Source organism: Copadichromis virginalis, linkage group LG3 (assembly GCF_057382275.1).
Source record: "Copadichromis virginalis isolate Kocher_CV1m ecotype Utaka linkage group LG3, C_Virginalis_male_GT1.1, whole genome shotgun sequence".
NCBI lineage: Eukaryota > Metazoa > Chordata > Actinopteri > Cichliformes > Cichlidae > Copadichromis > Copadichromis virginalis.
The window spans coordinates 4,388,159-4,402,007 of NC_140620.1; positions in this window are offsets into that span (position 1 = coordinate 4,388,159).

Sequence of the window (13,849 nt, forward strand, 5' to 3'; positions counted from 1 at the left end):
AGGCCAGGGCCACGTTCAAACCTGAACACGCTGCACAGTGTTTTCTTCCATTTGTTAGGGATGAATGAAATGCTTCCTTGAAAGGATGTGTGCAGTCACCAGTGGGCGTGGAAGCATGTGCGCCCTCATTTGGTGGGTGTGCAAGAAAAGTCATCCTGTCACACAGCAATGCCTACATAAATCACACCACTCTGCTTAAAATAATAATGTTTAGTGAAGCAGGTGAAGCAAAGGGCTGCTTTTAATAGGCTGGGAGACCCAGGTGTGCTGCTTTAGCTGCTGAGCCTCTTATGACAGAACAGCGGAGAGTGGTAAGAAGGGAGGAGGGGGTCTGGCTGTGTTTGTGAACGATAGATGGTGTAACTCTGGGCATTTCTCTATCAAAGAGACGCTATGCTGTAAGGACATTGAGCTGCTAGCGGTTAGCATGAGACCGTACTATCTACCACGAGAGTTTACACACGTGATCATGATAGCTGTGTATGTCCCGCCCTCTGCTAACGCTGCAGCAGCCTGTGAGGTCCTGCACACTGTAACCAGCAGACTCCAAACACAGCACCCTCAGGCCCTTTTCCTGATCTCTGGGGACTTTAAAGATGATGTAACCATTTAATTATGGTTACATAATTAATTATGTAATTAATTATGCAAAATGCAAAACGCTCAGCTGTGTCTCCAATCAAAGCTCTGTAACTTCAGAGGTGATGTTCATATGTTGACTAATGGTTTTCTTTCATTTTTGATGTACTGCAGAATATTTGTATAAAATCCAGGCCAGGAAAATCTCCTTCATGTGTTTCTGTGTTTTGTCTTCAGCTACGTTGACACAAAGGCCTCTGCTGTGACGCTCACACCTTTGATAAAGTCTGGAGAGTGTCAGCTTCCTTTTTATAGATACAAAAATATGTAATGTTGTGAACTCTGGCCGCAGCGGCGCAAGAAAAAGGAGAATTACGGGAAGCACTCACAACAGGTAAAATCAAAATAACAAAGTAAAGTACGATAAAATAAAAAACAACAAAAGAACAACACAATATACTTCCCCGTACTGTTACTGCTAACCTCTGTTAACCTAGTAACTCTTACCTTCTAACTGACAGCTGGTCAATAAACGAGCTCCATAAACGCTCCATATTCACCTTTACATGGAATATAAAGGGAAAAGAAGAAACACAGTGCTGTGTCAGCGTTAGACATATAGATATATCCTTGCTTTTAATACATTTGAAGGTGGGTGGGAGAGGTGCTTCTCCGCGTAGTTTACGGTCTCTTTGGGATCGGTAAAGCTTTTCCTCACATCACCATGGCTCACTAACAGCTTTGCAGGGTATAGCAGTCTGTACCTGACGCCGGTCATCCCACGTAGTCTTCCTCTCATATTTGCAAATGCGGCTCTGCGTTTCCAACAGAGGGAGGGAAATCTGGGAGGATGTTTATTTTAAAAACCCTTATACATCAGGTTCTTGTTCTCTGCAGCTTTCAGCAGAATTTCCTCACCAATGTGGTAGTAGTGCAATCTCAAGATGATGGGCCGAGGAAGATGACTTTGTTTGGGACGCTGGCGATTCACTCGATGTGCTCGATCGATGAGTGGCTTCTCCTCGAGAGATAGCGCCTCCGCCAACAGGTGTGAACCAACTCAGTCATCTTGGGTCCCTCTGTGCCTTCTGGTATTCCTGCAGTTCTTAAATGATTCCTCCTGGAGTGCCTCAAGAGCTCCACATCTCTCATCTAACTTCTTTACCTCCGCAGACAAACGCTCCACAGTGGCCTGGAGAGTGGCGATGGTGTCAGAGTGGTTCGAGGCACAGTCCTGCAGTTCAGTCAAAGTGTTATCATGCCTGGCCACGTCGCTTTTTATGTCCGAAATTGAGGGCTGGATGCTCTGGTTCAAGGATGATATCTCGCCTCCTATGGTGGTAGAAATCTCTAATATGCAAGTGTCCAGTGCTAGTTAGTTAGTTCTAGTTCTAGTGGTTAGTGGGGCTTTATTTGATGATTCTAGTGTGTGTTACATTGTTGTCATATTGTTGAGTCACAGAGCTGTACAGTGTTACAGTTTCTGTAGAGTCTGGTATAAGGAACTCAGATCCCTCTGTGAATAATGTTCACTGAAACTGATCTGTAGTTAATGAACTAGTCAGGATTTACAGTAGAGAATGTTTCTGCCATTACATGGCCTGTATTTGTAGAGCGCTTTACTCATCCCTAAGGACCCCAAAGTGCTTTTTTGCCCAAGGACACAACGACCGAGACTGTCCAAGCCGGGGCTCGAACCGGCAACCTTCTGATTACAAGACGAGCTGCCAACTCTTGAGCCACGATCGCCCCACATATTGTCGTCTTTTGTTGCAGACACCAAGTGTTGAGATCCTGTCTCAACCTCCTACATTCTTCCAGCAGGTTACACATTATTTTTTGTATTTGGAATCAAATATATGTGTCAGTTGGGCCTAGTGCAGGGGTCAGCAACCTTTAACACCCAAAGAGCCTTTTGGACCCGGTTTCCATGCAAAGGGTCAGGGTTCGGGAAAACACTGGGAGCTGCAAATACTTTGTGACATCTAAAATGAAGATAACACTGTGTATATTGTTTTTACCTTTATGCTTTGTGTGAACAACTACAGTGTGTTGCTTATGAAATCCATGAAGTGCTACAGAGAAAATTACATTTGATTTATGTAATGAACACATTTTGAGCTCTTAAAGAAATATAACAAAGGAAAGCTGAACTCCAATGATCCATGTAGCAAACACAAACTGTTATATCGCCTTTGGGCTTTTGGAGCCTTGACCTGACTTTTAAAAAATAATTGGAAAAAAGCTCTATGCTGCTACAAAATGAAAAATAGATATTTGCAAAATTCTGCCTAAGTATGTATTTTACCTGGTTACTGCGTGTGGCGGGCGTGGTCTGGAGCGCCGCTGCAGGGGAGGCGGACGCACCTGAGCGGCACCCGCAATCACGCCTTAACGTCTGTGCTCTCTCTGCTGTTGTTGGTGTGTGTCGGGCTGTGAGCTGCAAAGCTACAGCCGGCTGTGTGCGCACAGCAACCGTGTGTGTAAAGTGGTCAATAAAGAGATGCTGAAAAGCGCGTTCATGCAAACATCGTCGGGTCTGCCGTGATATGTTTACAACGGGACTTCTGCTCCTGAACCTCTGCGCACAGCGTCTGCAGGTCGGGGCTGTACGAAGTCACTTTATCTCTTCAGACTGTAAGCTGTCGTCTGTGAGGCGTGAGCGTGTTTGTTTGAACACAGTTCACGGTGGAGAACAGCTGCTGACATAATGTAGATCCGAAGATCCATAACTGGCCTACCTGGGGCTGAAAGTCTCCATAAATGCTGGCGTTTCGGCGGCTACACCGGCTTCCACGAGTGTGACGCTTATTTTGAGAAAATAATAGAATATAAATTTATTTTTATATTTCAATATCACAATAATCTTCCAATGTAGAACTACAAGTTAAAAAAGAAGTAACATAAATCAAATCCACTTCAGCTAAATACTTCTCATTTATTTCCATCTTACATGCTGTGACTGCAGCCATTCCCACATCTCTGTGAATGGGACTCATGGACATGGATCAGTGGTTGTTGATCAATGGTCCTGAGAATCTGCATAATTAAGATGAAGGAACGGAGCTCCCAGCCCATCGTTCCTGCAGCTGCTTTCAGTCTTTATGCAAATGTCCTGTTTGTAAGACTGAAACCTGCAGCTGAGACTGAAGACGTCACCTGATGATGACGACACGTTTCTCCCACAAAACGCTGCGTCCAGATGAACAGAACCAACAGACTCACTTTCCTGGATGATTGAGATGCATCAAGACTTCATTGTGTGTTACATCTCATTCAGCACAGACACATTATTCCTGTTAGGTCATGTCAGCTGTCACTCAGTACAAGCACAACTGTGAACAACACAAACTTCTCTTCAATGTGTCACAGAAACACTAAGTGTGAGAGCCTGTATGACACACAGGACAGACTGTAAGCTCTGCTGGCTGCACAGCACTTTGTAGCAGTTTTCCAACATGTCCTCCACCCGTGATGTCAGTGGTGGGACCCCAGTCACAGCACTCAGCACCACCTCCTTTAAATGGATTTTATAGCAGTTACTCCCGTTACTCGGTGCAACGCTTCTTAAATGTGTTTTTGCAGGATAAAACACAGCAGGTGGTGTAGAGAGGACGTCAGCTGACGGAGCAGAGGGAGGCAGACTGTGGATAAATGACAGAGTGAGAGGAGAGCAACCATGACAGAAGCACAGGTGTGGCAGATAGAAGTGGCTTTATAGACACTTATTGTCAGTCCTCGTGCATGCTGTGGAAATAAGTGTCTGTGTCATGAGGTGACATGTGAGCTTATCTTTGGTCAATAAAGCTGAACGACCAGTTTTCACTTTGCTTGTTACGCTTGTTTAGTGACGTCTGGGTTTCTGTGGAGCCCGAATTTTGATGAGTTCTGGTGAAATCATCTGAGATCATCTGAGCATCGGTGAAGAGTCAGCAGAGAAAGTGTGGGACAGAAGTTTGCTTTGGACACATGGACTGAAATCAAAAAGTAACAAACAGGATTTCCAATGGACAGTATGGAGAAGTGAAAGTACACAAAGGCTGTGCTGGAACACGTGTGTTACACTTTTTGACAGCTGAGAACAAAACACAATATTTTGCATCATCTCTGCAGTGTCTCTTCTTTCCTCTGCTGTTGTGCTTTTAGCTCCAAACTGTTTCAAATGGTTTGTCAGCAAGCTGACCTCTGACCTCTGCAGTACTAACTCCTGACCCGTACAAAGAGCGGGCGTTTCTGACCTTTGACCTGCAGCTGTATGTCTCTCAGTCTCAGTTCTTCTCTCCGTCACTGATGGAGCAGGTGTAGTTGCTGCTGACAGTCAGTCGTTTGTTTTCTCAGAGTGAGGCTGAAGTCTGAACTGTTCAGAGCATCAGGTCTCATCAACGTGCGCTGCTGTAACGCCGCTTTGTCCTCTGAGATCACCAGGTATGAAACCTGAGTGCTGACAGAGCAGCATGTTCCCCCTCATTCACCTCCACCACCACAGCCAAGGCATGCTGGGAAACTGAGGACACACAGACGGAGAACTGAAGTGTCTGCTGTGTGTTCATCTCAGAGTCCTCACAGGTGACACATTAGCTCCAGAACACCAAGCCAGGTGTTTGAAGCCTGACAGGGATTCTTCCCATCCAGAGGGAGGATTTAGCTGCACAACAATGAACATTAGTGTGTAGTTTAGAAACACAGACTGTGCCTGCACTGCATCTAGTGAAGAAAAGTGTTACTGCGAGAGAACGAGGCTCCTTTAAAGCAGCTGATATTAAGGTTGAAAAATCAACAATAAGCTGATGTAATCAACGTTTCACAAAATGGTCAGCAGCTAAAATCTGGAGCCGTTCTTTGGTGGTAATTAACAGTTTGTTCTTGTTAGCTAATTATGTCATTAAAGGTAGCAGCAGAAGCCTTGTGTTGAAAGCCCATTCCCTCACACATTCACACAGTATGTGTGTGTCTGTGTTACACTGTGGACATCCCTTCTGTTGGAGCGCCATCTTGTGGCAGGTTTAAGAAATGTTCTTCTTGTAAATCCAAACTGATGCACCTCCATAGCAGACTGTGGAGGCTTTCAGTGACATGAAGACTTGATTTATACTGTCATATTCTCCTGTTACACAAAGCACAGCACGCTGAACATGGATGAACTGAAACTCCCAGCATCTGACTGAGGAAAAGCACAAATCATTCTCACACTGACTCCTGCTTGATTTTAGATTTGCTTTCAAATCCTCACACTTTCATATGAAGCACTAAATGGGCTCCAGACTGTTTATCTCAGCTTCCTGTCAAACACACTGCTGCTCACACCGAGGCTCAGTTTACTCCTCCAGCCTGGCTTAACCTGCTGTCTGTTAAAAACAGTCCCACACTCCTCTGTTTAATCCTTCTGATCAGACTCTTTGATTTTGTATTGTTTTTACCTGAAGTTGTGTTTTTGACATGGTTCTGTCTGTGAAATAAAGCTCACACACACACTGCTACAGTCCTTCATACACTTAGAAACGAAGCTGCTCCTTTCCTCAGTGCTGACACATAAAGAAGAGTTGGTTTTATATCCAACACGTCTCTGTTCCAGAAAACAGCTTCAGCAGCCTCTGAGTCTGAACTTGGAGTTGGTTATAAGCCACAGGCCTGTGTGCACAGCAATGAGGAAATATAATGCAGTAAGTGAAACATGGATGTGTGGAACAGATTATCCCAAAGGTTGATTCTGTTCATCTGGACGTTCTCAGTGAAACATTTCGTCTCTCGGTCAGGTGACTCCTTTAGTCTCAGCTGACTGCAGCTTTCCAAACCTTTGTCACTGGATCACTCACTTCATCTCCAACGTGTCCCTGACACAGACAGCTGGAGCCGTTACAGCAAAATCATTGATCATCGTTTTTAGAACATTAGCTGGTGTTGGTGGGCAGGCTAGCAGTGCTAATTGTTAGCACTAGTTCTGCTGCTCTCCCTTTGTCTCTGTTATTGTTGGTCTTTAGTGAACAATAGAAAGTGTCTTCATGAGACTGTTGCCTAATGTTCAAATGTAGATAACACCACCTGCACCAACCTGTTACACAGCACAACCCTCTGGTGTAGCTTTGGCTGGAGCACATATTGGCAGCTCCAGTGACATCACCACTCCATGGTGACATCATCTCTACAGACTGTGGCTGTTACATATCCTCACCTGGTAATAATAAGACTGTCCTCAGCTGCACACAGCTCCAAGATGAACAAACTGAAGTAAATACAAATTAGAGTTACGATAGATTGAAATCTTGTAATCAGAGCTAATTCTTAGTGAAACTCTCACAACATCATATCATGATCCTGGGTTAGTGTCTCGGTCTCAGATCACAACATCAGCACAGGCTTGGCTTGGGTGAGGTATTGAGTGGTTCTTGTCCATGACAGCTGCAGGTACAGTGCCATCAGCCATGCTGCACCACATGTCTGCCCAGGAACATTAGTGTGGCTGAGTCTTATGTAAACATTGTGCTAAAGTGGTGGGAAAGTGGCTGCAAGCTGGCTGCACTGTGTCCAATACTCTCAGTACGATATCCACAAACCTCTGAGTGTCACAGAGTGGGCCTGTGCTCAGCTCACTGTGCCCCATTCAATTCTACTTGCATAGTTTTACAAGTAAAATTAAAAGTTGCTCAATGATAAGTTATTGTAGTAACAACTAAGTCCATGGTCATTATTTGTTAATAGTAGCTTAAAGCTTCTGCACCAATCATGGAGCAGCAGGTTTAGAGCATGTGGATCTACAAAAGTAAGTCCCAGTAAGATGGGCTGAGCCTTACATACTAGAAGAAACATGTCATTCCCAGCAGATGAAGCGCCCTTTAAAGCAGGATCTCACTTTAAACCTAAAGAACTTGCTATGAGCATGCAGTGCATTCATGGTTATTATTCATACGATTGTGGGGAGCTAATAAAGTGCAACTATCACATTACATTTTATTATTAAATTGTTGTTAACAATCCCTTCACTTCTGCTTATCTAATTCATGGTTGCAGGATGGCTGACAGCTTCCATTAGGCAGGAGGTAATGTCCATTCTGGCCACAGTGCAACCCACAATGTGTAACTGACACTATTATATTGCATTATGTCACATTGTTACATCTTTTTAATAAATGATGACAGTCAGCTGAATTTGCTGCCCCCTTGGTGGAGGACATCAGGATCAGCAGCTGCTGCTCCATCACAAACACCACAGAAGAAGAACAACACTGGATCAGATTATCTGGACGTGTTTGACAGGGACAGTGTTCATGTTCATGGACATCAGGACAAAAACAGACGATGGAAACCTGCCAGATTTGAGCTAAACTGCTCGTTTCCATGTGTAGTCCCTGGGAGGTCACATGACCAACAAAGACACACAAGCTGTGTCCCAAAACGTCGGCTGCATCCTCCGGAGGCCGCATTTGAAGGCCGATGACGTCACAGCCAGGCGACGAAGGCTGTCCCGATTCCTCGACTCCTTCAAATGCGTCCTTCATTCCCCCGAGTTTGAAGGATGGGTCGGGTGTGTCCTTCGTGGCCCACCATATCCCAGAATTCATAGCGCGGCCCAGCCAAATTTCAGCTGCCAACAATGGCGGCCGCTACTAAGTTTTAAAATTTAACGAGGGAGTACTACTTACTTACAATGAATTCCTTACACTATATAATTTTCCCGTCAGTGTTGGGGAATTCTCAATGGTGCTTGGTGCCATACCCTCAGGGACTTTAATGTTATATAAAAACACTGACAGCTCAATATCTGCCTCAGTCACTCTCCCTGATCCAGCTGAGTCAGCAGTGGGAAAAATCTGCTTTTCACAGGAACTTGGTAACAGCAATAAGAGAATACGTAGTTTATTCCAAGAAGATATCATGTCTCTCCCATATATAGAATATCTTACTGGAACCGACATGTTCCAGATATCACCTGGAAGACAGTCTGGATGATCCCATAAATATCTAATTGTGAACAAGGTGAAGGAAATCTCATATAAAATTCTTCATAAATGTTACCCAGCCAGTCACTATATGGTGACATTTAAAAGAGACATAAATACTAATTGAACTTTCTGTGGGGATCATCCAGAAACTGTGGCACATCTCTTTTGGTTCCTCTACACAGAGATTCTGGAAGAATTTAGCAGTTTTGTTATTGTCCATATTTTAAGGGAGTTTTCTTTACGATGGAAAATGTTTTATTCTGTTTCTTTAAGTTCCCCAGGAAGAATGATAAATGTTTTTTTATAAAATATTTGTTAATACTTTTAGCTATTTTATATCCATAAATGTAAGTTTATTAATAAAACACCATATTTCTGCCTTTTTATAAGGATATGAATTGTACATACAATCAATTTCAGACTCAACCAACAAAAAGCCTCTCAGAACAATATTTATATGTAGATTTTTTTCGCCTACTCATATCATAATTTTTTTACTCCTGGTTCTGTATGTTCATGTTCTGTTCTTTTGTAAACTTCATCTGTTTGTATGTTGTATACTCATTGTGTTTCAATAAAGTTCGATTTAAAAAAAGGTACGTTCTAAACGAAGCTTCAGACGTCACTGATCACGTGACTCTGGCCAAACGAATCAAGCCTCGACACGGTGCTTCTGAAGCAGCGCGTTGATCTTTCTGACACACGCACCGGAGCGTCAGCTTCAAGCGGACCACCGCTACGTCTCACATCTAAAGGTGTCAAGGTAACTTTGAACTGAGTTCAGTCAATCTGGAGTTTTTCCAAGTTTTCTGTTGCTCTCTGTGAGAGAAGAGCGTTAAAGGCGGGGCTCTCCAGAGTCCAGCAAAACAGGAAACCACAGCTGGGTGTGTGTAAGTGTGCAAACCAATAGAATGCATCGTGGTGGGGGGGGGCATCACGGGCATTGGCAAGAAAAAAATAAAAGAATCGGTCGTACCCATGCTTCCCCGACGTCATGCCAGCGCATATTGGGAAATTCGTAGGCACCGATCGGTTTTCTATCAGCCATTTGCTGGGAGTAAGGGCGCCCTCCGTTTGCGAGGTGCGCCTGCTGCTGGCGGCACAGGGAGGAGAGGGCGGGGCGGCGGGGAGTCTCTGGCTGGCTGGAGCGGCATCTAATAACCAACTCGCAAAACAAAATAAAAACAACAAACAGATATTATGATACAGACTTATAATCTGCACCCATGTTTTTTCTAAATTCTATAAAGTGAGCGCGAGAGCCCTCGGTGCGCCTGCGCGCTGCTGAAGTCAAAGTAAACTTTATTGTCATCTCCGCTACAGACAGTCCAGCATATAGAGAGACGAGACGACGAGGCTGCAGTTACAGCGGTGCAAGTAAACAAACAATAAATATAAGAAGAGTAAGAAAATAAATCTACACTTTAGGACTCGGGGTAAAGGATCAATAACAATTTAAATTTATAATTTACAGTTTGATGATTTAAAGTCTCACACAACCCGTCAAAAGGGGCGGGGCCGGCTGCTTCCAAGTAGAGCACATTTCATTTATAATGATGTAAATCCAAGCCCATCATGGATTCACGATCTGAATCCTGGGTTGTGTGAAATCCCAGAAATCAACCTTAGACAAAGTGAATCTGTGAACTAAGGTGTAGGTCTGTTAGGCAGGGCCGTGCAGAGAGGTTTAAAGGGGCGGGTGCTCAAAGTTAAAAAGGGGCACATTGAACCAGGCTGAATAACAACAACACACTTTCATCAAGAATCTAATATGGGCAACAAGGCAAAGCAAACGTAGCCGATGCTTTACCTGATGGGTACAATGTTGCTGTTGAGGGGTTGCTGTGGATAGTGCTGGAGGGCAGGCAGGGCTGGACTGGGACAAAAAATCGGCCCGGGCATTTTGACTGGAGACCGGCCCACCAAAAATGTGACGTCATTCATGGATAAAACCGCAAAGGATTCTGGGAACTTTTGTCAAGCGGTACTAGCGCATGCAGGCTTTCAATTGAACTCAGTTACACAGCGATAAAAAGAAACACAAAAAATGGCAAGAAGCTGCTGTATTATTAACTGCAATAGCCGGTGTTGTGCCAAAAAGTGATTGTCTGCCAAAAACTGATTTCCGGTATTTGCAAAGAAACTGATTGCTCGTATTTAAATTGCTATAAGTAACTTGTTGGGCTATAATATGTGAAACATATGTCAAATGCATCCCTCATGGATGACATAAAGTCATACTGAGCTACAAAGAACATTAGTGTAACAAGGTAGAAGCCGCAATCAGTCTTTGGCAGTGACTTTTCTATAACCTTTATTTACGCCGTAAAAAAAAATCTAATTAACATTAAAAATGTATTTTGTAAGAAGTAGTTGGACAGCAGAAATGGCTCAAATATTACAATTATTTTTCCACTACTAATTAATTACCGTTGAGCTCAAAGGTTATATTAATACACGGTTAACGAATGTGTATTTATGACGACGATTTGTGAGACGAACAAAGGTAAACTTACCTTTGTTCGTACGATGGTCTTTCGGTGCATTTCAAGGTCCTGTACCCATCCGTCAGTAAACTGTACCTGGGCTTGTTGCAGTGACCTGAAGTTACTAAACTTCATGAGTGTATGGACTCACTCCAAGAACCGTATAATTATAAATCTGAGCGTGGTGAAAGTTGGGCAGCACGCTAACATCTTTTGTCCCTCTGTGTGCTCGTAAGGGTCTGACCCTTTCACTCCTTTGATTTTTCCTCGTATCTTTTCTTTGTCTTTTCGTCGAGTCTGTCTTTGTACGGACCGGCATTGTTCTCCGTCGTTTTGTACATACCTTTTTTGTGCGGCACAGAAAAAACAAGAAGGTATTGGAACCGGAGAATGAACGTTTTGCGGTGCTGCAATTGCAAATGCTTGTATTTGATGCGGTACTTGGATTGTTTTGCCACGAGTTCCCGGCATGCAATGCGCAAAGTCACGTGGTCTGTCAATCGCTATAGGAAAAACCATAAAGCCTTTGCATGAAAACAACTGCTTTTATGTACACTGCCTTGTTGGTATATATGTATCAATCTAATAAAGTTAAACCTACACCATTCTCCCTATTCGGGATTTTAAACAGTACATAGCGGAAACAAAAAGACTGCTTGGTAAAGTTAACCTCCTGAACTATCTACAACACATGGTAGAAACCTTAAATTAAGACCAAGAACACTAGAGGTGAGACATGATCATTAATTAATATTAAAATTAATAAATGACAGATTTAGGGATATTTTCATAAAGTATTTATTTACCAAAACAATAGAAAACAGCATGGTAGCACAATATATTTTGTTAACACAGCAACCTTTAAATATGAAAGGAGACAGAGAAAGAAAGGTGAGAAAGAAGAATAAGAATAACACTTAATTGAGTTTTTGATGGCATTTTACACACAGTACTAATACAGTATCTAGAAAATATGGGAAAATACTGGCATCATATACAGTACTTACTTCTGAAGAAATTATATGGGACCCTGAAAAACAGGACACAAGTGAAAGGACAAAGAACTGTGAATGGCAATTGATGGACTTGCTCAGATGATCACAGTACTGGCATCTTTATTCCAGAAAGGAATTAGAGAAATCATATACACTAGTACTTACGTTGATGAACTTAAAAAGTTGAATGGTCTCGAACCTCTTAAACAATGTATGATCAGACCCTGACAAACAGGACAGAAAGGAATAAAGATTAGATGAATATTAAAATCTATAAAGGACAGATTATGATTGAATTGTATCACCAAAGACTATTCACTCATCAATAAAAGGTCACCTACAACACTTCCACAGCAGCAACACTGAACATATCTTAAGACATGGAAACCTTTATGAAGTGAAAGGACAGACAGTGAAGGTTGAGAAAGAATTGTACTTAATAGATTTTTTCAGACGATGACAGTACTGGTATGCTTACTCTAGAAAAATGGTTGAATCATATTCCATATAGTACTTACTTAAAATGAACACACTTCAGTCCTCCTAAAATGACTGACAGCATCTGAAATGAAACAATGACAGATTAAGACTGTAAGAATATATGTTTATAAATGCCTAATACTCCAATCTCATATTTATTCTATCTATTAAGATGGACAAATTCTAAGCATTTACCAATCACTTGACTTGTTTGAAGTGAAGGTAGATACTAAACGTATTCATTTAGGCAATAACAATAAAGCTGAATTTAATATTAACAATAGATAATTAGGAATGTTTTGCTCATTTTTATTTCACCTCACCAGGTTACAAAAGGAGCTTTCTCAGCAGGTCACTCTTCTCAGCTACCCTGTCAATGACCATGTCAGAGTCCAATGACATGAGAATGTCCTTTTCAGTGGCCATCAGCATAAACATCTCCAGCTTGTTTGCAGACAGGCTGCTTCGGAGTCTGCTTTTAATGAACTTGAGTGTAGAGAATGTTCTTTCACAGGCAATCTGAGTGAGGGAGAGGGTCAGCAGGTACTTGTATGCCAGCCCAAGGAGACGATAGGCATCAGACAGCATGTTGAACCGCCTGAGTATTTGATAGCAGCACAGTGGGCAATTTTTGCAAGAACCACAGCTTTCGGTCACAATTTCACTTTCTTCGTCCCATTCTTCAGATCTGTCCTTTGCTGTTCTGGTCGTGTACTCATCTACATGTGATGTCTTAAGCCTTTCCCACTGTTCAGCAAAACGTTTCAGTTCTGACTGAAGGTTATTAACTGTAGCCCTGCTGTCAAATTTAAGTAGACAGGCGCTGAGGTTCTGAAATGCATTACTTGGAAGAGAAACTGTTCTGACCTGGCTAAACTTCCTGGGGTCCAACCATGCCAAATCGGTAAGAAGAGGGCCATGTATGACAAATCGTCTGTGGATTGCTTCAATAACTGTGTCCAGGATGATGTTGTGCACTTTCACCTCATATGATTTCTCAGCATTGATTTGCAACTCATCTTCAGGCATCTCTCCGGCCATGCCTTTTCTCCTTTTGGCTCTCTTTTTAGGTAGTTCAGCCTCCACTTCCATGTCTGTGTTGTTCTCCCTCTCCTCTAGTTTTTGATTTGTCTGTTTCACAAATGTGTCTGCAGCTGTCTTCACAGTTGGAAAGTCCCTGGCAATACTTTTGAGGCCATCTTGTGTGGCAGTCACCATATGATGGGCAGAGAGAATGTCCATCCCCTTTGACTGGAGGTACTTTGACAGAGGAGTTGTTTGCTCAAACACTCTAAGAAATATCTGTGCTGTTAACACAGTTTCATGCTTCAAGAGACACTCTTTAAAGCCTCGTGCTTTGGCACAAACAGCT